Raw genomic sequence first — 26,681 nt, forward strand, 5'->3', positions numbered from 1 at the left:
TCAATATGATTCGAATTATGTTACTTGCTAGTAAATCAAATTTTATAGCTTCGATTTACATGAAATCAAAGCAAATCGAATTAGGTTGCTTCCATTTACATGAAATGAGGGTAAATCAAATTGTTTTGATTCAATTTAAATAGAATTAGGGCATTTACGTCTACTCTTTGCATTTAAGACATTCACGTAAATTATAAACCCTAATAATTTGTTTATGTAATTTACCCTAAATATTTTGTCTTTAAATTTTAAGCTTAAATTAATTTTATGATTAAAAGTTTTAAAATTTAATTATTTTTAGTATTAATTCTTTTTCTTAATAATATAAAATAATATTAAATAATCATTTATGCATGTTAATTTCATTCGGTTAATTTTTAAGAAAGTTAATTTGATTATTTTTATTTATTTATTTGGTGAAAGATTCTGATTAATAATTTATCGGCACATAATGTGATGCTATTAAAAAAGAGAGACAAAATATGTAAAACTAGAAAGAAAAAAGTTTGGGAGCTACAAAGCTAGTGTGAGACGACGTTTACTATTATTATTATTATTATTATTATTATTATTATTATTATTATTATTATTGAGGACGTGGATGTAGAAAATGCTTTTTCTCTAGCATGCACTACTAACATAGGAAAAGCTTTTTCTGCCTCACTTTCATTGCCATGGAGCACAAAAGTGGTTAGTAGTTTTGTCTCATTTTTATAGCTTAGGTGTGCGAAAATGCACCTTTTCATTTTCATATTCTTTAACTACAAAAGACACGATTAAATGTATAAAATAATATATTTCTGTTTCGAGGGTTACTTAAAATTAGGTTACTTTTGGATCTGAATGTAAGGTCTAAGTTTTTTTAGGGACAGCGTCTGACTTGAATTGGAGTTAAGGTGTCACCGTCCGAGTTTCTAGTGAGGAGGTGGGGGTGATACCTGCAAGAAACTCTGATGCTTAAGTTAGCAAGGACTTTAAGCAGATTTTAGTAGATTGGGTTTTGAATATACCTGAAGGGCATTAGTATATTTATAGTAGAATAAATAACTACCTTATTTGGTAATTTCACTTTTGTTGGTGGATAACCATTCTTTTTATCTTGGAAATTTATTGAGATCTCCCTTCTAGATAGAGTAGAGAGATAATAGGAGATATTTTAGGATTTGGTTGCTTATTCAAATGAGCAGAGCTGATCCTATATCGTCGTACTTGACCTTTTATAAGGTCGGGCAGATAGAAAGGGGTCCCTTTTTTTGGTGGGCCTTTATCTTTATTGAGACTTTCTTTATGTTTTAAGTTAGGGTACGAACAGTGCCCCTACTTGAGTCCGAGTTTTTCATAAAGTTGGACTTAAGCATTTGTGGTTTCAGTTTCCTTTGTTAGGTACGCTACCTTCAAGAGGTCAGGTACTCGACGTGTTTCAAAATTTTTGAAACGTTGCATCCCTTGATGATGTGGCATACGTTACGCAGCAGTTTCCTAGGGATTCATGCGTGGTATTTAAAGAGAGGTGAAAATGTCTTTTTTGCCCCTTGTGTCTTATAAATGCTTCACCTCTTCCCTCTTCCTTCTTTTTTCATTTTTGAAAGTGTTTGCTTTCACTTTTGCTCCGTCACTTGTCTCTTTCTTTCACTTTGCTCCATCACTCAAGATTTTTCCATCTTGGATCTTTTAAGTTTTTCATTTGCATTTCGGAGAGGATTGTTCGTGCTTTTGTAGTTTCGGTGTGCCCCTCATTCTCGTTTTTTCGTTTCTTCAAGGTTATTACTTTTTTCTTTTTCTCGCTTTCTGTTTTGTTTCAATTGCTCTGGATAATACTTGTATTTTCTTTGAATGATGATTTGAAATGTTGTTAGTGATAGAGAATTTTACTTTTTCTTTGAAACTATCGCTGCTTGTTGCTACTTGAAACCTTAAAATTGTTGCTGCTTGAGATTGTTGCTACGAACTTTGATATAATTATATTGTCCCCAAATGGTGTCACTTTTGCCTGTTCAAAAGCAAAGCCATTTCTATATCTTGAGTTTGTTTGTGAAAAAACCTTTTAAATTCGTATTTTCTTTCTGTTGATGACAACCCGATTTCCTTTGTTTGGTGTCCGAGTTCTTTTGTGACGATTTCTTTGTTAGTTGTATTTGTAGGTATTGCTTTTATGTCTTGATATGTTCTTAACAACATGTCAACCAAAGTTCCGTCCAACCTGAGCTGGATAGATATAATTGTCTTTACTCCCGTCTCTGTAACTGATAGAGAACATGCTGAACAATTTTATAGATATCATAGGCTGCGTGTAAACTGGGAGGATGAGAGGAATTATGAGATAATTGTTGCTAATCCCGAGGAGAGGGTATGCTTTCCCCAACTTGATAGGTCAGAACGCCCCTTCTTCTATGCCTATGATTGCTTCTTTACTAACTTAGATGTCCGTCTTCCTTTTTCCAATTTCAAAATTGATATCCTTTGGAATTGTAATATCACTCCTACCCAATTGCACCCTAATTCTTGGGGTTTTCTGAAGATATACCAGCTTTTGTGTTGGGAGCTTGATGCCCGACCTTCTCTGAAGGTCTTTTTTTCATCTCTTTGTTCTTACCAAGCCCTTTAGTTCTTCTAAAAAATTAGGTTGGGTCTCTTTTTGGGCTGTCCAAAGGAGGAAGGTGTTTGCTATCTTCGATGAGTCTTTTCATGATTTTAAGAATTATTTCTTCAAAATCTGAGCTGTCGATAATGATCGACCTTTCTTTTTTGACGAGAACGATGAACCCCGATTTTCTTTATATTGGGAGGAGAAACCGGTGATAGTTAAATATAATTTGGACAATTTAGATGAGCTCAAGAGAGCATAGTTGGCCTATTCCAGGAGTGTTGGGGCCGTGCTCCTTATTTGGATACCAAAAGATTTTTAGGGAACCCTAGCCAACTCCAATCCGAGCTAGGTAGCCATCTTTCTATTTTCTTTTGAGATGTTGTTAATCATACATTTCATACCTGACTTTGTTTTTCTTGATATTGTACAAAGAAGATGGCTCCCAAGTCAGCTGCAATGAAAAATTTACGGACCACGAGGAAGAGTGCGGTTGCTCGTAATTTACAACTACAAGAGACCGGTGGGGTGGCCTCGCATTCCAAATCAGACTCGGGCGTTTCTGCCTCCGTGAAGATTGTACCCGATCCAGGTCCTCCGGCAATTTCTTTCGACTTGGGAAAATAATTATCTCCTCCTTCCAAATAAGTAAACCACCCACCTCCCCCAAATCCTGAGCCTGCTGCTAAGAAGTGCAAGACGTCGAGCTCGAGTATTTACGAATAGGGTTTTGATGCCTTAGCCTGGAGTGATAAGCACATGCTTCCTCACATTATTATAAGTATAGATGATGTTGCTATAGAGTCTCACCTCCACGTCATGGCCCGAGGAGGGGTTCAAACGATCGGGCTCTACGCGGCTTTGCTGAAGGAACTGAAAAAGACTTCCTTAGGCACCACTCAGAGTACCCTGGTCAAGTTGCAAGCTGAGGTGGAGTCTTTGAGGAAGACGAAGAAGGAGTTGGAGTCTAAGAAGGAGACCTTGGAGTTTGATCTGTCCAAAGCTCGGGAAAAGGTGAAGTAGTCCGAGGCAGCCTTGGCCATGGTTGAGGGCTTGAAAAAGAAAGCTAAGGAGAGCGACATGATGTGTGATGATAATCCACTATTTTATGGTTTATCTTATGCTCAATTGAGTGGTTTATATCAATTCTTTTCTCACTTATTCATATGATTTGCATGAGTTTACATTTTTCCTTCCTGATTTTGTGCTATGATTGAAAACATATTTCCTAGACCTTTAAACTGTCAATTTTAATTGTCCTTTATTATCATTCGATGCCTTGATATATGTGTTAAGTGATTTTAAGGTTTATAGGGCAGGAATGGCTTAGAGGATGGAAAGGAAGCATGCAAAAGTGGAAGGAATACAAGAAGTTGAAGAAATTGCTAAAGTTGTCCAGCCTGACCTCTTTGCACTCAAATGGTCATAACTTGAGCTACAGAGGTCCAAATGACGCAGTTCTAATTGCGTTGGAAAGCTAACATCCGGGGCTTCGCAAAAATATATAATTTGCCATAGCTGTCCCGAAGCCAGGTGATGCGCACGCTTGGATCACGCGGACGCGTGACTTGGCTAAAATCCAACCACGCTAACGCGTGGACGACGCTAACGCGTGACTTTGCAGTGACCTGTACGTACAAGAAATCACTGGGGATAATTTCTTGGCTGTTTTTGACCTAGTTTTCGGCCCAGAAAATATAGATTAGAGGCTATAAAGTGGGGGATTCAATCAATTCATTCACAACAATTCATACAACTTTCATATTCACGATTTTAGGTTTAGATGTAGTTTCTAGAGAGAGAGGTTCTCTCCTCTCTCTTAGGATTTAGGATTTAGGATTTCTATTAATTTTAGGATTATTTCTTCTTTTCAAGTTCAATATTCCTTTACTTTATGTTCTCTTCTACTTTTATTCATTGAATTACTTTAGTTGTTTACTTTGCCAAATTGGCTTATGGATTCTTATGTTTAATTTGATTCAATATAATTCGAGGTATTTCGGATTTATAATTGCTTTCTTCTATTTATGATATAAATAATTTAGATTTTTCTCCCTTTTGACTTTGGTTAAGTAATTGGTGACACTTGAGTTGTCAAACTCAGCGGTTGGTTGAGAATTGGAAACTGCTGATTGATTTGGATCCCTCTAAAGCTAGTCTTTCCACAGGAGTTGACTAGGACTTGAGGAATCAAGTTAATCAGTCCACTTGACTTTCCTTTATTTTGTAAGGGTTAACTAAGTGGGAGCAATAACAATTCTCATAACACCTGATAAGGATAACTAGGATGGGATTTCCAGTTCTCATACCTTGCCAAGAGTTTTCTTTATAATTATTAATTTATTTTTCTTCCTATTTAAATTACTTGTTCCTTATTTCAAAAACCCAAAAATATAACTTTTTCCATAAGCAATAATAAATCATACTTCCCTGCAATTCCTTGAGATACGACCCGAGGTTTAAATACTTCGGTTATAAATTTTATTGGGTTTTGTTACTTGTGACAACCAAACTTTTGTACAAAAGGATTCTTTGCTAGTTTAGAAACTATATTTACAATGTGATTATTTTTATAAAATTCTTTACCGGCAGAAATCAATTCGTCAAAAATGGCGCCGTTGCCGGGGAATTGCAAACGTGTGCCTTATTATTGGTTATTGTAAATATTTGCTTTTTCAGTGTTTCTAGTTTTAGGAGTTTATTTTCATTAATTTTTATTAATTTTTATTTTCTTTAGCTACTATGAATTCTCACCCCTCTGGTTTCAAGTTTGGTTCCAATGTTGTTGTAAGGAATGAAAACTATAATGAAAATAGGCATCAAGGTTGGAAGAATCAAAGATGGGAGGAGCCACAAGGATTTGATCAACCCTCTTGGCAACAATCTCCTCCAATGCGCTATAACCAACAACCATTCTATGATGCATACCAAGACAATAGTTATGGTGGACCCTTTCGTGACAAACCACCTCCACCAAACTACTATGGTCAAGAGCCATTCCGAGGTGCGTACCAAGATGATAGATATGGTGGACCCCTTTGTAGTTACCAGCAACTCCATCATATGCCAATGAACCACCTCCTCAACATAGCTTTGAACCACCATACTCACAAGCCACCTACAACCATTCACCACCATATGACCCTAACCCTTACCCACCCCAATTCCAATCCAATTACCCCCAAGAACCACCACTTCCATATGCACCATATCCATATTCATCGACCCAAGAATTACAGGCTCGCCTCAAGGAAATAGTAGATCAATTTCATGCAACCCTTCATCAAGTAGAACAAGCGATAAATCAATTAGCTTCCCGATGTTCGGACATTCAAGGAACCCCCATGGCTTTATATGGAGAATCTAATGAAGAACGTATCATGAAGGAGACACTAGAAAATCCGGTGGACAGTAAGGAGTATGACTTTGTATCGGAACAAGTGGAGGAAGCCGGAATTATCGAAGAAGAAGAATTGGTTGAAGACTTAGGAGATGCGGAATGTCCATGGGAAAGTCCAGTCATAGAACTGATGCCAGGGCATTTTGGCCAGTTTCACTGACCTTTTCTTTACTGTTTTTAGGATAGTTTCATGCATTTCTTTAGGAAATAAGCTAGTTTTGGATAAATATTCACTTATGCATTGACTCAAGCATACATTGTGCATTTTACATAATTTCATGAGGATTTTGCATAAGTTTAGTGACAAATATTATGTTGCATTACTCATGACTTGGACTAGAGCTTTGATGCACTTTGTTGCTTGATTTCAGGACCAAAAGGAAGCAAGAAAAGGGGAGGTAACTTGCAAGATTAATGAGAAAAGTGATTGCCAATAACACTCTCAAAAAGCCATCAATGCCCACGTTAGAGAGTCACGTTAACCAAGTTAACGTGAACTCTAACGTGGAGAAAAGAAGTTGAGCCAACGTTAGTGACACTCAACATTGTCACTAACGTTGGCAATTACTCATAAGTGGCCACGTTAGAAGCCACGTTAACCTAGTTAACGTGGCCTCTAACGTTAAAGGGGGGGGGGGGGGGAAGAGAAGCCAACGTTAGTGACACTCAACATTGTCACTAACGTTGGCCTATGGTGCAAAGTACCACGTTAACTCCCACGTTAACTTGGTTAACGTGGGAGCTAACGTAAAGGATGAAGGGTTGTCGATAACGTTAGTGACACTCAACATTGTCACTAACGTTGAAGCAACCACACAACCCCCAAGAGTCACGTTAACCTCCACGTTAACTTGGTTAATGTGGAAGCTAACGATGAGGAATGAAGGATGAGCCAACGTTAGTGACACTCAACATTATCACTAACGTTGGGATGGCTAAAGATGGCCACGTTAACCTAGTTAACGTGGACTCTAACGTGAGACCCAGGGGCACATTGGAACGTTAGTGACAATGTTGAGTGTCACTAACGTTCTCGAAGGTTGGCAAGGACCACGTTAGAAGCCACGTTAACCTAGTTAACATGGGCTTTAACGTGAAACAAGAAGGGGCACACTGGAACGTTAGTGACAATGTTGAGTGTCACTAACGTTCTCGAAGGATTAACAAGGCAACGTTAAAAGCCACGTTAACCTAGTTAACGTGGGTTTTAACGTAAGGCAAAGGGGTGCATTGGAACGTTAGTGACAATGTTAAGTGTCACTAACGTTCTCGAACTTATATTCTCACTAAATATTAACACCCCTAACGCCCTGAGCTTAAGTCTCTGCCCACTTCGCACTTTCTCTCTGCAAGTAAAGCCAAGCCCAAATAAAGAAAGGAACTGCTTCAAACTCAAGATCCAAAGGCCCAAGACTTGAAGAGTAAACTAGAAGCTGAGAAGAGTAGTATATATAGGAGTAGCTTTGAATTGTAAAGAAGTTCTGGAGGCTGGGAAAAAGGGAACTACTCTCTGTATTTTACTTTCTTTGCAATTTCTAGTTTTATGATGTATTCTCTATCTTTGTTTTCATTTTCAAGATCTATGAACAACTAAACTCATTTCATTGGGTTAGGGAGCTCTGTTGTAATTTGATGGATCAATACTAATCTTCATTATTTTTCTTCTATCTTTCCTCTTGATTTTACTTGAAAGCTTTCGATCTTCATCCAATTGAGTAGTTATCTTGGAAGAGAAGCTATTCAAACTTGGATCTCTTTTGAACCTTGGAAGAGGAATGAAGAGATCAAGCTAGAAATGCTTTTTCATGCTGGACCAAATTGGGTTTGGATGGGTATGTGACTATAACCCTCTCAATACTTGGTTTGGGAAATGCACGTGGTATAATTAGTGACCATACTTCATCTCTTCTCATGAGCAATTGACCAAGGAATTGGCTATTGATCAAGATTTGAGAGATTGAATTGCAAGAACTTGTAATTCAATCACTTAAGATTGCCAAGGAGATCAATGAGTGCATTGATTGAGGAAGAGATGAAAATGAACTTGATCCGGAGAATTGCAACATCTCCTAAGCCCAATGAACTCCCCATCTCTGATCTTACCCATTCTCTTTAATTTCTGCCATTTACTTTTATGAGCAAATCCCCCATTCCCATTTACAATTCTGCAATTTATTTTCAGTCATTTGCATCCAGTCTTTTAATTCTAGCATTTACTTTTCTGTTATTTACATTCCCGCCATTTTATTTTCTGCAACTCTCAACCCAAATTCTGGATTCGCTCAACTAGAACATTCTTCTAATTAAAGTTGCTTGATCAATCAATCCCTGTGGGATTCGACCTCACTCTATTATGAGTTTTTACTTGACGACAACTTCGGTACACTTGCCCAAGGGAGATTTGTTAGGAGACAAGTTTTCCGTGCATCAAGTTTATGGTGCCGTTGCCGGAGATTGATTGTGCATCAACAATGATTAGATTGAAAGATCACTAGATTAAGCATTTTATTTTATGAATTTCATTTTCTGTTTGAGTGATTTACTTTTTGTTTTAGTTAAACTTCTTCCCTTCTCCCTCTACTCTTTTGTTTTTCTTTGTTATTTTCAATTCTGTTTGCTAACCCACTAACTGTTTGATATATTGCATCACCCACAACTAACAGCAATTTTGACACAAATACTGTCTGCACCTATTTTCTCTGCTTGTACTTGTTGGTTGTATGACAGGGAGAAGAAGCGGGGCTTCAACTTCCTTTGATTCTGAACTGGAGAGAACCTTCCTTAGACTAAGGAGGGAGGCAAAAGAAAAACGAGTAGTTGGTGCTGAAGAAGAGGAGGAACAGTTTGAGGAATACTTTGAACCAAACATGGAAGAAAACATGGAAAATCATCATGAAGAAGAGACTCACAACCATGGCAGAGGAGGTGGAGCAAATCATGCTGGGGAGGATAGAAGAGTTTTGGGCTCTTACATCAATCCAAACCCAGGCAATTGTGGAAGTAGCATCCAAAAGCCAACAATCTATGCCAACAACTTTGAACTTAAATCACAGCTCATCACCCTTGTTCAGAACAACTGTTCGTTTGGAGGAGGTGTTCAAGAAGACCCCAATCAACATTTGACCACCTTCCTGAGAATATGTGACACAGTGAAATCTAATGGTGTTCATCCTGACGCCTATAGACTGCTCTTATTTCCCTTCTCACTCAGAGACAAGGCAGCCAAGTGGCTGGAATCCTTCCCAAGGGAGAGCTTGACAACTTGGGAGGATGTGGTGAACAAATTCCTAGCAAGATTTTACCCTCCTCAATGAATCAATAGGCTAAGAGCTGAGGTTCAAACTTTCAGGCAACAAGATGGTGAGACTCTATATGAAGCATGGGAGAGGTTCAAGGACTTAACAAGGAGGTGTCCACCTGACATGTTCAATGAATAGGTGCAGCTGCACATCTTTTATGAAGGGCTCTCTTATGAGTCAAAGAAGGCCGTAGACCATTCATCTGGAGGATCCTTGAACAAGAAAAAGACCATTGAGGAAGCCATAGATGTTATTGAAACAGTAGCAGAGACCGACTACTTCTATGCTTCCGAAAGAGGGAACACAAGAGGAGTGATGGAGCTAAACAATGTAGATGCTCTACTGGCCCAAAACAAGCTCATTACCCAGCAGCTGGCTGACCTCACCAAGAAGATGGAGAGGAACCAAGTAGCAGCAATCTCCACTTTATCAACAACACAAGAAGGAGTAAACGAAGAAGCAGAGGGGAGTCAGGAGCAAGTCAACTACATTGGGAATTCACCAAGGAAAAACTATGATCCATACTCCAAGACTTACAATCCTGGATGGAGAAATCACCCGAACTTTGGGTGGGGAAGTGAGCAAGATCAAAACCAAGACCAGAGACGTTACAACTCCAACAACAATGCAGCTCACCAGCAATTCAACCAGAGGACATCTCAACACCCCCACAACAACATTTCTCCACATACTTATCAAAACCAAAACAGCACGTCTGCCCCGAATCACTCATCAATTGATGACAAGCTCTCTAAGATTGAAGCCTTACTTAAAGGAATATGCCAAGAGATTCAAGAAAATAAGGTGTTCAAAGAGGAGGTGCGAGCCAATATTAAGAACCAGGGAGAGACCATTAGGAAGCTGGAATTCCAGGTGGGATATTTAGCTGAGAAGATTCCCAAACCTACTGATAGCTTCCCAAGTGACACGGAGAAAAACCCCAAGGGAGAAGCAAAGAAAGTAAGATGGGAAGATTGCAAAATGGTCACTACAAGTGATCAAGAGATTGAAGACAAGAAAAGCAAAGTGTGCAAACAACCTGAAGACAACTCAACAAAGGAGGAGGATAGAGATCATAAAGAACCAGAAATCTCACAACAAGAGCTGCTGAAGCTCTATGCACCATTCCCTCAACTGCTCAATGGTGCTGTGGGAAAAAGAATATACTCAAGGTTCCTAGACTTGTTTGCATCTCTGCATGTGAACACACCATTCATCAAGGCAATTCAACAAATGCCTGCATTCATCAAGTATATGAAGGAACTTCTTCCCAGGAAAAGTTCACTCAAGGGAGGGCAGACTATGGTGATGAACAAGGAATGTAGTGCCCTTATTCAACCTGAGTTGCCTACAAAAAGAAGAGACCCAGGAAGTTTTCATATCCCTTGTGCCATAGGTGAAAACATGTTCGACAGAGCACTATGTGATTTAGGGGCCAGCATCAACTTACTGCCCTTATCCCTGGTGAAGAGGCTGCAGATCAATGAGATAATGCCCACAGATGTCATTATCAGACTGGCTGACAAAACTCAAAAGCAAGCAATATGAGTGGTGGAAAATGTGTTGCTAAAGGTTGGGAAGTACTTTCTCCCAACAGACTTTGTCGTTCTGGACATGAAAGAGAGTCACACTCATCCAATCATATTGGGAAGACCATTCCTAGCTACGGCCAGAGCACTTATTGATGTAGAGAAAGGGGAGCTAATATTGAGAATCCATGATGAACGACTCAGCTTCAATGTTTTCAAACTCTCACAAGAAACAGATCAAGAGGACAAGGAACTAAGCACAAATGATAATGAGACACTGAAGGAGGAAACAAGCACTGAAGCACCGCCAGTTCATTCTGAGATCCCCTTAACTGACAAACAAGGAAAACAGCAATTGCCACAGCTCAAGGAAAAGTTGGAGGAACTTAAACCTCTAGAGGCAGGTGAAGACAACACCACAGCTCCTTTAGAAAAAGAGGTCACCAAGGGGAAGGCAACCTCAAAAGAAACAAAGAAGAAGGTACCAAGAGGGTGGAAGAACAAGAAGATCCCTACGGAAGACTTCTCTCCAGGGGATAGAGTTGTCTCAGCCTACTTCCCAGATATTCCTCCTAATCTCCCTACTGTGCCATCTCAATTACCCAAGGTCTTCACTATCAACAGAGTTCTTTCCCTGAAACATGTGGAGATTATTGATCCAACCAATGGATACAAATCTACAGCAAGAGGGGAGGACTTTAAGCACTACCAACCACCATGATGAAGGAAAAACGTCAAGCTAGTGACGCTAAAGAAGCGGTTCATGGGAGGCAACCCATGTTTTATATGCTTTCAGATGATAATGAATAAGTCAATCTTTATGAGCTTCAATCCAAACTTAACAAACAATTGGTGAAAATCTTCTTATGCAGAATATAGTGAGGAACAAGTTTGGTGTTCAAAGCAAACCAAGTTGCATGCTAGTCTTGGGAGCTTTGAACACAAAACTTTCATCACAATGATCCAAACTAAGTTTGGTGTCACCTCATGGTGCCACCAAAATGCATATAAGGACCCACCAATAGTTAGTTAGTTAGTTGGAATTCATAAACAAACAATCAAATCCTTTCTTTCATTTTTATTCTAGCCGTAGATTTTTTTTTATGATATTAATTTCCTTATTTCAAATCTTTATAGGAAAGGAAAAGGAGCATAAAAAGGGATTGATTGGACAATTAAATGGGGGAGATTTCGCCACTTAATGAAGAGCACTACACACATGTCTCAAGAGGAAACGCATGGGAAAACGCTGCCATGCAACATTGGAGAAAGAAAACCCTTGAAGACCGAACCAATCACTCTCATTAAAGTGATGATCCTTGTCTTTCCTTCATATACAACCCCATCCGTCCATCTAGTAAACATTCATGCAATCCACACCCTTCACTCACTCATGATTTTCTTATATAAGTGAACCTTAGTGCATGCTCACTCCTCACATCCAAATCCCCACTCTCCACACTTCTATTGGCACACTAAACTCTTCATCACAAATTGCTTTAACCAACCCACTCTTCATCTATCCGAAGCCCCAAACCCCCTTAAACAATAATTCAAGTCATGGCATCATCAAGCTCAAAGAGGCAAAAGAGGAAGGGGCCTATGGAGAGTGCTCCTTTTGATGACAAGAGATTCAAGACTGCCTTTCATGAGCATGAATTTGAGCGGATAAGTGCCAGAAGGATATTGCCAGAATTAATCTTCCAAATCAATGCCAATGAATCACCACAAATTTGGAGAAAAATCGAACAGAGGGGGTGGCAATTGCTCACCAGTCCAGAGGGAAAGATCAATGGAAATCTCATCAAAGAATTCTATGCAAATGCAGTTAGAGAGGATAAGACCAAAGCCCCAACCTTCAAAAGCTATGTGAGAGGAAGGGAGGTGGACTTCAGCCCAAGTGCCATAACAAGAGCTCTTCACTTGAAATCACCTCATTTTGATGAGGAGAGTTATCAGGCAAGGATAAGTAAAAGCCCCGATAAGGATGAGCTCTCAGAAATAGCATCAGATATCTGTGTCATAGCCGCTGACTGGGAGAGGTATTCAGATGGGAGACCAAAATTCATAAAAAGGGGAGACCTTCACCCTGAAGCCAAAGGGTGGTTTGAGCTTGTAAGGAGGTCCATCCTACCAGCTGCTAATAATTCAGAGGTTAACATCAATCGAGCCACTATGGTACAATGCTTAGTGCAAGGTGGGGAAATCAAAGTGCATGAGCTCATTGCCGAAGGGATTCAAGAGTCAGCTGAGAAAGCTGACTCAGGTGCCAGACTTTGGTACCCCAGCACCATTATCCGCTTGTGCAACAAGGCCAAGGTAATATTTGAGGACAGCAGCCCAGACTGGGTGAACCCAGGGAGGCCAGTCACACTCGAGCGAATGGTCTATACCACACCGGCTCAGCAACTAAGAAGGCCACATATAGGAAGGCAAAGGGCCCAGGAAGAAGCTCATCAAGAGGAATATCATCAAGAAGATTATCAACAAGAAGAGCATCATGACCCAGCCAACTTGAATATGACTCACCTTCTAAGAGCCATTGAAGAGTTGGGACAGAGACATATGGAAGGACAAGAGCAAATACTGAACCTTCAAACCAACTGGCTGAACCAACAGGAAGCATGGCAAAAACAACAAATGGAGCAGCAGCAGGAACACTACTCCCGGCTCACTCAAGCCATCAACCAAGTGAATGAGAGGCAAGAACTTCAAAAGAAGCACTTGCAAGAACTCAACCAGCGGCAGATAGCCCAAATGAAAACTTTCAATGAGTTCAGTGTACTCAATGAAGGAAGGCAACTACATAGGGAGGAGTTCTATGTAAATACTCAAGCCAAGTTGAACTACATGACCAGTAATATGCATCAGCTACACTATGCCATCCCTACATATGATGAGGTCCAAAAAGATTTTGTAGAACAAGAAGAGAGGAAGGTGAAACAGCAAAAGGAGACACTCAAGAAGAAGATGGAAGATGGTGGTTTCTGGAAGAAGCTGCTTGGAAAAGGCAAAGGAAGTGGAAGCACAAGCATTCAAGAGAGACACAATGAGGACAAGCAAGGAGGGGAGCAGGGGCATCCACATGAATGAAAGGTGGTGGAGTTCTTTTTAGTCCATTGTTTTATATGCTTTAAATAAGGAAGATCTTGTATGAAATAGAACCTGCTTCCATGTTATGTTTAAACTTTTTAAAATTCTGTCTTTTAAGTTTTCCTTCTGAATAGGTCCATGATTTCTGGTTTAAATGTCACTGCACCATCACTTAACCTACTTGTAAACTTGTCCCTTTTAAATCAAATAAAAAGAGAATGATTATGTTTGTAAAAGACCAGAGTGGAGTTTATATTGTGGAAGTGCATTCATGAATCTTTGGGGTAGTCATAAGTTAGCTAAGTTGGTTCAACCACAAGGCTAGGAGGACAACTATCTATCCTGAATACTTTACTTTGGATACACTCATGAGAGTAAGTTAATAACAAGATCCAAAGAAGAGAAAAGGGAAAGAACAATGGAAGTGAAAAACAAAAGAAAAAGAGTAAGCAATAAGGCTAGGCATCAATGGTTTTAAGCTTGAGGCAAGTGTCTGTGGTGCTCCTGTGTGAGGGATCTACTTGGATGAATAAGCTCTTAGGGGTGCCTTATCACTTGGTAACTTGGGTTAACTAACTCGGGATTATCAGCTGAAAGTCCACTATCAAGAGTAACCTTCACTACAGAACACTTAGTAACCCAAAGAGGTGCTGGACACCAAGGTCTCAAGAAAAGAAAATAAATAAACTAAATGCCTGTAGTGTGTATGTATGGGGGATAGGCTTGAGGGAGTAAGTCCTTAGGGGTGTCTCAACACCTAGCACCTTGAATCAACTGGTTCGGGAGTGTTGGCTGAAAGCTTATCTTAAAGAGTTGCCCCCTTACAGAGCACTTAGCCTAAATAACACAAACAACCCTTGTAATAACAATAAAAGGATCAATGAATAAAAGTCTCATGGGATATGAACAAAGTGGGTGTTTTAGGACAGAATAAAGGTCTGAAAGCCAGTAATGGAATGAACCTAAGTTGCTATGCATGAAACCACCATAAAATCAGTAATATGACTTCCACAAGGATGACTCATTCCTCTGGATATTCCATTCATCATTCTCTTATTCCAGTACTTGCTTAGGGACAAGCAAGCTTTAAGTTTGGTGTTGTGATGCCAGGGCATTTTGGCCAGTTTCACTGACCTTTTCTTTACTATTTTTAGGATAGTTTCATGCATTTCTTTAGGAAATAAGCTAGTTTTGGGTAAATATTCACTTATGCATTGACTCAAGCATACATTGTGCATTTTACATAATTTCATGAGGATTTTGCATAAGCTTAGTGACAAATATTATGTTGCATTACTCATGACTTGGACTAGAGCTTTGATGCACTTTGTTGCTTGATTTCAGGACCAAAAGGAAGCAAGAAAAGGGGAGGTAACTTGCAAGATTAATGAGAAAAGTGATTGCCAATAACACTCTCAAAAAGCCATCAATGCCCACGTTAGAGAGTCACGTTAACCAAGTTAACATGAACTCTAACGTGGAAAAAAGAAGTTGAGCCAACGTTAGTGACACTCAACATTGTCACTAACGTTGGCAATTACTCATAAGTGGCCACGTTAGAAGCCACGTTAACCTAGTTAACGTGGCCTCTAACGTTAAAGGGGGGAGAGAAGCCAACGTTAGTGACACTCAACATTGTCACTAACGTTGGCCTATGGTGCAAAGTACCACGTTAACTCCCACGTTAACTTGGTTAACGTGGGAGCTAACGTAAAGGATGAAGGGTTGTCGACAACGTTAGTGACACTCAACATTGTCACTAACGTTGAAGCAACCACACAACCCCCAAGAGTCACGTTAACCTCCACGTTAACTTGGTTAACGTGGAAGCTAACGATGAGGAATGAAGGATGAGCCAACGTTAGTGACACTCAACATTGTCACTAACGTTGGGATGGCTAAAGATGGCCACGTTAGAGGCCACGTTAACCTAGTTAACGTGGACTCTAACGTGAGACCTAGGGGCACATTGGAACGTTAGTGACAATGTTGAGTGTCACTAACGTTCTCGAAGGTTGGCAAGGACCACGTTAGAAGCCACGTTAACCTAGTTAACGTGGGCTTTAACGTGAAACAAGAAGGGGCACACTGGAACGTTAGTGACAATGTTGAGTGTCACTAACGTTCTCGAAGGATTAACAAGGCAACGTTAAAAGCCACGTTAACCTAGTTAACGTGGGTTTTAACGTAAGGCAAAGGGGTGCATTGGAACGTTAGTGACAATGTTAAGTGTCACTAACGTCTCGAACTTATATTCTCACTAAATATTAACACCCCTAACGCCCTGAGCTTAAGTCTCTGCCCACTTCGCACTTTCTCTCTACAAGTAAAGCCAAGCCCAAATAAAGAAAGGAACTGCTTCAAACTCAAGATCCAAAGGCCCAAGACTTGAAGAGTAAACTAGAAGCTGAGAAGAGTAGTATATATAGGAGTAGCTTTGAATTGTAAAGAAGTTCTGGAGGCTGGGAAAAAGGGAACTACTCTCTGTATTTTACTTTCTTTGCAATTTCTAGTTTTATGATGTATTCTCCATCTTTGTTTTCATTTTCAAGAGCTATGAACAACTAAACCCATTTCATTGGGTTAGGGAGCTCTGTTGTAATTTGATGGATCAATACTAATCTTCATTATTTTTCTTCTATCTTTCCTCTTGATTTTACTTGAAAGCTTTCGATCTTCATCCAATTGAGTAGTTATCTTGGAAGAGAAGCTATTCAAACTTGGATCTCTTTTGAACCTTGGAAGAGGAATGAAGAGATCAAGCTAGAAATGCTTTCTCATGCTGGACCAAATTGGGTTTGGATGGGTATGTGACTATAACCCTCTCAATACTTGGTTTGGGAAATGCATGTGGTATAATCAGTGACCATACTTCATCTCTTCTCATGAGCAATTGACCAAGGAATTGGCTATTGATCAAGATTTGAGAGATTGAATTGCAAGAAATTGTAATTCAATCACTTAAGATTGCCAAGGAGATCAATGAGTGCATTGATTGAGGAAGAGATGAAAATGAACTTGATCCGGAGAATTGCAACATCTCCTAAGCCCAATGAACTCCCCATCTCTGATCTTACCCATTCTCTTTAATTTCTGCCATTTACTTTTATGAGCAAATCCCCCATTCCCATTTACAATTCTGCAATTTATTTTCAGTCATTTGCTTCCAGTCCTTTAATTCTAGCATTTACTTTTCTGTTATTTACATTCCCGCTATTTTATTTTCTGCAACTCTCAACCCAAATTCTGGATTCGCTCAACTAGAACATTCTTCTAATTAAAGTTGCTTGATCAATCAATCCCTGTGGGATTCGACCTCACTCTATTGTGAGTTTTTACTTGATGACAACTTCGGTACACTTGCCGAAGGGAGATTTGTTGAGAGACAAGTTTTCCGTGCATCAAGAACCTCCTTCCAAGATGTTTGAATTTGATGTTGAAGAGGGTGTACAACCTCCAAGGCATATCATGGTTGAAGACTTTGAAGGGGATGATCAAGAGATGGATTCAATCATTGATGAATTCTTATCTACATTTGAATTCTCTTCCATTGGACTTGACATGGAGATTAAAGAAGAAGAAGCACAACCTCCCATGTCCTTGGTGAACAATGAAGAAGAGATCGAATTGGAAGAAAGCTACCAAGAGGAAGAGGTTGATATGGAAGAAGCTTGCAAAGAGGTGGAAGTTGTTAAAGAAGAGCTCAAGGGAATGGAGCTGGAAATCACCTTGCCAAGGTTGTTGGAAACCTCTCCCCTAAAGCCATCACCATCCATCCCTTTATTCAAGTGGGTAAATCTCTCATCTCTAAGCTTAATTAGCCCATTTGAATATGCTTTGCTTGAGACAGATGGTCAACTTAGAGCTCTTTGTGGCTATAAGAGTAAGAGGGAGATGGTTAGTGGTTGGCAACACAATCCTAGGTTCATTGTGGTAGGAAGCTCACGGCTGAATTATCATGGTTGGAAGAATACTAAATTGTATGGGTTTAGGAAATTGTTTGGATGTCTTGGTAAGAATTTTGACTGTTCACCACCCAACTGGAAAAATGATAATCAACAAGAAGACGGGTGCAAAAGCAAGGTTTGGGACACCGGAATTTATTCTGGCAATCAACACTCTTGGGGCCTTGTCACTTGCTTTAACTTGCTTGAAGGATTCATGCAATTAGTGTGGGATCCCAGAGGATATTGGAATTGCAAACATTGGTGGGGATTCCTGGATGAGTTCAAGCACAAGCCACCATAACAGGGAGCTCATCAAATGTCCAACTTAAGGACTTTAACTAAAAGTGCTAGGTGGGAGACACCTACCATGGTATGATCGTTCTTTTTTAGTCTTAGTTTTATTTTATTTTGTTTTATTTTTGGTTCTATTTTATTTTATTTTTTTCTTAGTGTTCATTCATAGTGCCTGCATCAGCATTTGCATTCTGCATTTTGCATTCTATATAAAAAAAATGCACGCGACGCGCAAGCGTCGCTGACGTGTCCGCGTCATACGTGCTTTCAAACCAAGAAGAAAAGTGGCACAGAGTCACGCGGGAGCATGGCTGGAGGCGTGCCTTAGGCACAAGCATGCCCACGCGAACGCATCCCTGATGCGTCCGCGTCATATGAAAAATTTGCCTCCCACGCGTGCGCGTCACCCATGCGCACGCGTGACCCTGCAAAATCGATGTAAAGAGGTATATGGTAGAGAGTTATGATGAAGTGGGGCTGGAATGATGCTGGAAGCACAAGCTCTATCACGCGAACGCGTGACCTACGCGTCCGCGCCATTTTTCAAAAAGAGGCCACTCACGCGTGCGCGTCACCCTAAATTTTGGCAATATGCGTACGAAACAGAAAGTTGTGCGTGCGCGAGGCTGCACTCGCGCCAATAGCACAAATCAGGTCACGCGTCCGCATCCCTGACGCGTCCGCATCATCTGAAAATAATGCCAACCATGCGAACGCGTGCTCCACGCGTCCGCGTCGCATGCGTCGCACAGCCTATCCAAATCAGCGCCAGATATCTTATCTTTTCTCTCCAAATCCTAATTTTTCTTCTCCCTTCTTATTTCTTTCTTCTTCCTTTATTCTTCTTTACTCTTTCTCACTTTTTATTTTCTCCCTTCTTCCTTTATCATCATCATCAAGGTTCTTTTCTTTCCTTCTTCCCTTCTTACATTTCCATCATTATTTTTATTTATGTTTTCTTCTTCTTTTTCTTTTTCCTTTCATTATATATATATTTTTTTCTTTCTTTTTCTTTTTACATTATTTTAATTGGTGTTAGAAATTTAATTGGGTGACTATTTTCTTCTATAATTGCTTGTGGATTGTTTAGAAGTTGTTTGACAATTATTAATTATTTTAGGGTTATTTGCATGTTCAAATTCAATACTTTCCATAACATATTTACCATGCATGCTAAGTGTTTGTGAAAAAGCCCGTATGGCATTGTGCATATTTAATTATTTTATTCTTCTACTCTAATGCCTGTTTTTCACAAAACCCCTTTTTATATATAATTCATTAAAAATAATTGTCAATACAAACAGGTTGTTAGTTTGAAAGAGTTGGTAATCAAATTGGGCATTTAATGCTTGATCTATGCTACGCATGCCTTTGCCAGCATGCCAATAAACATCTTGCATCTACTTGCCATCACATGCACTTGCTATATTTCCATTGATGAACTTCTCACATGTAGTCGCGACCATGTGTTAACGACATCCTTCTTTACCGTGCATTGATTATCACTTGTACCATCCCCTTCCTTGCTCTAACCCTTAGCTTTAGAAGTTACTTTCTTTTTCCCTTTTCAGGATGGCCACGAAGAAGGGTAAAAAGAAAGCTACTCCTAAACCACCAGCAAAGAAAGGAACAAAAATAGCACTAGCTGCGGAGCCACCCGTCCACTTGTACATCTCTGCATGCACCGAGGACGGTACAATCTTTAAGTGTGGGGAGGTCGATACCGATCTCCATGGGTTAGTTATTTTCTTCCCAACACTAATGTCTTATTTTCTTTATTAGTTCATTGTTGCATTTACATGTTTGATTACATATTTTCTTGATTTTGTGCATATTTTACCACTGCTTGGTTAAAGTAATGAGTTTCTTTTCAAGAATTTATAGTATTTCACTAATTTAAATTAAAATTTTTGTGTTAAAATTGTTTAAAGATTGTAAATTGGAACATAGTTTAAAGCTAGAACACACAACCTGTGAGATTTGAGCTTAATTACATGGTTACACTATTTAACCATAATATTTTAATTCTTGTGTGTTTACTTCTCTATAATTGTGATCTTTATTTTGTTCCATTCTATATGTCCACTATTTAGTGTATTTACATGCTTGCATATGATTGAGGTCATTACTTATTTTTGCTCACTTATCCCAGATAACCTACCCTTTTATGTCACCCTTGTTAGCCACCTTGAGCCTTTTTATCCCCCTTGTTCTATATTTTATCACATCACTAGCCTTAAGCAGAAAAACAAATTAAAAACCCCAATTGAGTCTTTGGTTAGCTTAAGATAGTGTGTTAACTAAGTGTGGGGAAACTGTGGGTACTTGGGTTAATAAAAGTGTACAGTGTTTAAATGATAAAATATTGGGAATTTGTGTACCTACTCATGTGAAACCAGAAAAATCAAATATCCATGTGCATTGATATGTTATGGTTTGCTTTTATATATATATAAAATAAATAAACAAAAATAAAAATATATATTTCAAGCATAAATGAATAAATAAGTAATTAAATAAGGGGACAAAATTACCCCAATGTTAAGTTAATGAAAAATCAATGCACATGTGATAAAAATTAAAAGAAAGGTTGATGCATGAGTATGGGATGCAAAAATGGGAATTTTGGGTAGCTAGGCATGATTTTAGAAGTACATAAAGTGTGTGTATATGTGAAGAGCTTAGGTTAATTAAAGATTCATATTATAGCTCACTTGGCCATACATATATCCTCTCCTTACCTTAGCCCCATTACAACCCTGAAAAGACCTCATGATGTTTGCATTGGTACATTAAATTTTTGTTGATTGGTTAGATGAAGAACAAAGTTTAGAAAGCATTACTAGAGAAGAGTAGAGTGAATTAACCTAGACACTTGAGAAATTAGAGTGCATATACACTACCAGGGAGGGTTCAATGCTTGATTCTATGTTCCCTGCTTTCATGAGCAGTCTTCTTACAAGTTTACTTGTCTTTATTGTGTGATTTAAATTAGTGGAGTCTGATTTATTTCTTGAAGAACTTGTTTACTTTTGACCAAGTAGGTAGAAGTATTTTTGCATTTAGTTGTATTTCATAAGTTTTACCATTCCTCTTTACTCTCTTATAGCTTCTCTTGAGCCTAGCATAAGGACATGCTAATGTTTAAGTGTGGGGAGATTGATAAATCACTATTTTATGATTTATCTTATGCTCAATTGAGTGGTTTATATCAATTCTTTACTCACTTATTCATATGATTTTCATGAGTTTACATTTTTCCTTCTTGATTTTGTGCTATGATTGAAAACATGTTTCCTAGACCTTTAAACTATCAATTTTAATTATCCTTTATTACCATTCGATGCCTTGATATGTGTGTTAAGTGATTTTAGGGTTTATAGGGCAGGAATGGCTTAGAGGATGGAAAGGAAGCATGCAAAAGTGGAAGGAATACAAGAAGTTGAAGAAATTGCTAAAGCTGTCCAGCCTGACCTCTTTGCACTCAAACGGTCATAACTTGAGCTACAAAGGTCTAAATGACGCGGTTTCAGTTGCGTTGGAAAGCTAACATCTGGGCTTCGCAACTATATGTAATTTGCCATAGCTTATCTGAAGCCAGGCGACACTAACGCGTGGATCACGCGGACGCGTGACTTGGCAAAAATCCAATCCACGCTAACGCGTGACTTTGCAATGACTTGTACGTACCAAAAATCGCTAGGGGAGATTTTTGGGCTATTTTTGACCCAGTTTTTGGCCTATAAAACACAGATTAGAGGCTATAAAGTGGGGGATTCAATCAATTCATTCACAACAATTCATACAACTTTCATATTCACGATTTTAGGTTTAGATGTAGTTTCTAGAGAGAGAGAGGCTCTCTCCTCTCTCTTAGGATTTAGGATTTCTATTAATTATAGGATTGTTTCTTCATTCCAGGTTCAATATTCCTTTACTTTATGTTCTCTTCTACTTTTATTCATTGAATTACTTTAGTTGTTTACTTTGCCAAATTGGCTTATGGATTCTTATGTTTAATTTGATTCAATACAATTCGAGGTATTTCAGATTTATAATTGCTTTCTTCTATTTATGATATAAATAATTTAGATTTTTCACCCTTTTGACTTTGGTTAAGTAATTGGTGACACTTGAGTTGTCAAACTCAGCGGTTGGTTGAGAATTGGAAAATGCTGATTGATTTGGATCCCTCTAAAGCTAGTCTTTCCACAGGAGTTGACTAGGACTTGAGGAATCAAGTTAATTAGTCCACTTGACTTTCCTTTATTTAGTAAGGGTTAACTAAGTGGGAGCAATAAAAATTCTCATAACACCTGATAAGGATAACTAGGATGGGATTTCCAGTTCTCATACCATGCCAAGAGTTTTCTTTATAATTATTAATTTATTTTTCTTGCCATTTGTTCCGAGGGTTACCTGAAACTGTAGGTCGATCTCGGACGAGATCTTCTGTACTGGTCGGAGATGATGTATCCAGCTGGTGGGTGGCGGCCGGAGCTGTCGTGTCTGACTTGTTGGACTGGCTGCGCTACTGATCCTTTGTCACCGGAGGGTGGTGGTACCTGCAAGGGACTCTGATGCTTAAGTTAGCAACGATATTAAGCAGGTTTTTAGTAGAATCAGAGTATGAGTTATACCTGGGTGCTCCAGTGTATTTATAATAGTGTGGAGTGACCTTTCTGGAGATAAGATAGTTATCTTATCTTATCTTATCTTTAAGTGAGGTCATCTTATCTTCTGGGGAACTGCCTTTATCCTTCTAGGCTTTGGCTGCCTTTAGATTGGGCTGTGTCCCTTTGTTTGGGCCTGCTTGGGCCTCTTATGGCGATTTGGCCGAGCTCTTTGAGAAGAGATCGGTAATAGGCCAACCTTCCAAGAGGTTGGACATGGGCCAACCTTCAAAGAGGTCGGATAGTCTGACCTGAAGAGGTCGGTCGACTTGTTGTAAAACATCCCGGGTCGGACTACTCGACCCAGGGTATGAACAGTGCCCCTGCTTGAGTTCGAATCTTTTTGTGAGATCGTGCTTTCAGAGCTTCGATCTCTTTGGGGAAGTCGTGCTCAAGCATCCGTCTGGCTTGTTTCTTCATTGCTTTGAAATCCTTGCAGATTTTCTAGAGGTTTGGTACTTCACAATCCGTCCTCTTTTGCGTGGTAGTGTGGGTTTTCTGCCCTTGGATCACGCCTTGCTTTAAGTTTGTGTTGACAACCCTCTGCCTTGGCGAAGTTATCCTTGCAGCTTGATATTTGGGCTTTTAGTGACTTGTCTAATGATTTTTTAGTGTTCTTTATATAGAACCTTTTTTAGTCTCAGATGACGTTCGTAGCCCTGTTTGAGATTGTGCCTTTTTTTGAGCGGAGTTGTATCCCTTTTAACTAAGCACATTTGAGCCTTAAGTTGTTTCCCAACCTTTTGGCTTGTTCTTTTTTGAGATCGTTCTTGCGCCTCTTCTTAGCTGACGTCGACCTGTACGACTTTGCGCCTACTTGAGTTCGGACCTTTCCGTGAGATCGTGCTTTCAGAGCTTCGATCTCTTTGGGGAAGTCGCGCTCAAGCACCCTGACTTTGGTCGATCTTGAGTAGTTTCTCCTTGTGCGAGTTTGGTATTGCCCCTTTTCAGTTTGTTGAGAGGTATTTTCAGCCTTCTTCCGACTTGTTTGTCTTCACTGCTCAGGCTTTTTAGTCATAATCCAAAAACTTTTTAGGTAGTGTTCCGATGGAAAACCTTTTTATAGTTTGTTTGGACAACTTTTTAGCTCCGTCTTTGAGGCCGTGCTTTTCACTTTTTAAGTAGTGTCTTTTTTCAAGACTTCGTACTTTTCAGCGAAGCACTTCTGGCTTTGGTCTTTTGACCTTTCCTTGGCCTTTATGAGATGTTTATAGAGGGTTGGTACTTTGCTGTCCAACCTCTTTTTGATCAGATCTTGTTTTGTCTGTCTCCTGTTTGGGTGAGATGACCCTTGGGGCTAACTTGTCCGACAACTTTTTAATGTTCTGGTAGAACCTTTTTAGTTAGTCTGAACAATTTTGATAGCCTTGTCGTGGAGCCGTGGCTTTTTTGGGCGGAGCTATGTCCCTTTTAGTGCACGCTTTTCGTTGGCCCGACTTCTCTTTGTTGATCCTTCTTTAGCTTTCGTTGGTCCGACTTCTCTTGTCGGTCCAAGCTGTAGCTTTCGTTGGTCCAATTTCTTTTGTCAGTCCAAGCTGTAGCTTTCGTTGGTCCGACTTCTTCTTGTCGGTCGCTTCTAAGTTATTTCTAGTAATCCATTTTTAGTTGGACCTTGCCAGGTCTCTTTTTATGGATTACTCTTTATAACCTTTTGTAGCTTGTCGGGCCGACTTCGTCATGTCGGTCCCTTCTAAGTTATTTCTAGTAATCCATTTTTAGTTGGACCTTTGTCAGGTCTCTTTTATGGATTACTTTTATAACTTTGTGATTTTGTTGGGCCGACTTTATCATGTCGGGTCCTTCGAAGTTATTTTAGTAATCCTCTTTTTTTGGACCTTGTTCAGGTCTCTTTCAGGGATTACTTTTATAACTTTCTGTTCTGGGCCGACTTCATCATATTGGGCCCTTCGAAGTTATTTTAGTAATCCTCTTTTTTGGATCTTGTTCAAGTCTCTTTCAGGGATTACTTTTATAACTTTATGTTCTGCGCCGACTTCATCATGTCGGGCTCTTCTAAGTTATTTTAGTAATCCTCTTTCTTGGACCTTACTCAGGTCTCTTTCAGGGATTACTTTTTATAACTTTTAGGTTTTGGGCCGACTTCGTCGTGTCGTGCCCTTCTAAGTTATAGTAATTCTCTTTTATAGGGTTGGCCAGACCTCTTTCCAGGGTTTACTTATAACTTTGGTCGACTGGTCCGACTTCTTAACGTCGGCCAGTCTTTAAGTTATTATTTAGCAATCCATCTTATCAAGACCTCGTTAGGTCCTTTCTCGGGATCACTTTCGATAACTTCTTGCATTATTCCGTTTTCATCTTTTCCGATTTGTAGAAGTTGGGTTCAATCCTCGTTTGGTCAACCTTTAGATGAATTTGGTTTTCATCTCTGTTGGTCTTTATCGTGATCGTGCAGTGAATTTGTTTTTCACTTTCTGCCGATCTGTAGCTTTATAATCGGACGATGAATGTTTCAGATTAATGCGTCTTGATCGAGCAGTGACTTTGGTTTTCACTTTGTTGACTTTTGTCAGAATCAAACGATGAATTCGGTTTTCATCGTGGTCGGGCGGTGAAGTTGGTTTTCGTCGTGGTCGGTCAGTGAAGTTGGTTTTCACCTTGCCGACCTGTTGCTTTGTAATCGAACGATGAATTTGGTTTTCATCTTGCCGACTTTGTCGTGATCGGGCAATGAATTTGGTTTTTACCTTGTCGACCTGCCATAATTGGGCGTCTTGGTAGGAAAATTTTTAGGGAATCTGCAATCCTTTAAATAATAAAATGAACATAAGAGTGTGTACATGTTAGTACTTACCTTTCTAGGTCGGGCAATCTTTTTGGATCTCGTCCTGGTGCCCTTTTTAGATTGTAGGCATGCCATGACCTTGGTAGCTCTTGCCCCTCGAGGTTGGATACTCTGTAGTAGCCTTTTCCCAGTACCTCTGTGACTTGGTAGGGTCCTTTCCAGTTAGCTGCTAGCTTCCCCTCTCCCAGTCGACTTGTTCCGATATCATTTTGGATTTAGGATGAGGTCGTTGTTGGCAAAGCTTCATTGTACTACCTTCTGATTGTATCTTGAGGCCATTCGACGTTTTAACGCCTCTTCCTTGATCCGAGCTCTTTCTCAGATTTCTGGAAGTAGGTCGAGTTCTTCCCTTTGAAGTTGGGAGTTGGCCTCTTCACTGTAGTGGATCACTCTGGGTGATCCTTCTTCGACCTCCACCAGGATCGTTGCTTCCATTCCGTAAGCTAATCGGAAAGGTGATTCCTTTGTGGTGGAGTGTGGAGTTGTCCGATATGCCCATAGGACTTGTGGGAGCTCTTCAGCCCAAGTTCCCTTTGCGTCTTGTAATCTCCATTTTAACCCCGCTAGTATGACTTTGTTGGCAGATTCTGCTTGTCCATTGGCTTGGGAGTGTTCTACCGATGTGAATTGGTGCTTTATTTTCATGTCGGCCACCAATTTTCTGAAGCCTGCGTCTGTAAATTGAGTGCCATTGTCAGTGGTGATGGAGTATGGAACCCCAAACCTTGTAACAATGTTTCTGTACAAGAATTTCCGACTTCTTTGAGCAGTGGTATTAGCTAGGGGCTCTGCCTCAATCTATTTTGTGAAGTAATTCACCCCTATAATGAGGAACTTGACTTGTCCCGATCCTTGGGGAAATAGTTCGAGGAGGTCGAGTCCCTACTTTGCGAACGGCCAAGGTGATGTTACACTGATGAGCTCCTCTGGTGGGGCAATGTGGAAGTTAGCATGCTTTTGATGTAAAGCTTCGTCTTTGTATTTGGGTTTTTGCTCTGTTGTTGCCTTCAAAGGGTGCCCCTGGACTTTCATGTGGGTCCTGGGGTTTCCCTTTTACTG

General features: G+C 39.7%; 1 non-coding gene across 1 annotated transcript; it reads right to left on the minus strand.

The window, feature by feature from the left end:
• Nucleotides 1-9,304: 9,304 nt before the first annotated feature.
• On the minus strand, nucleotides 9,305-9,408 carry LOC148553736 (small nucleolar RNA R71). The gene has a single exon (XR_015892666.1). It is a non-coding gene; the product is annotated as a small nucleolar RNA R71 (small nucleolar RNA).
• Between the last annotated feature and the right edge of the window lie 17,273 nt (nucleotides 9,409-26,681).

The sequence above is a fragment of the Arachis ipaensis genome, chromosome B7 (genome assembly GCF_059453495.1).
Source record: "Arachis ipaensis isolate K30076 ecotype BB chromosome B7, ASM5945349v1, whole genome shotgun sequence".
Taxonomy (NCBI): Eukaryota; Viridiplantae; Streptophyta; class Magnoliopsida; order Fabales; family Fabaceae; genus Arachis; species Arachis ipaensis.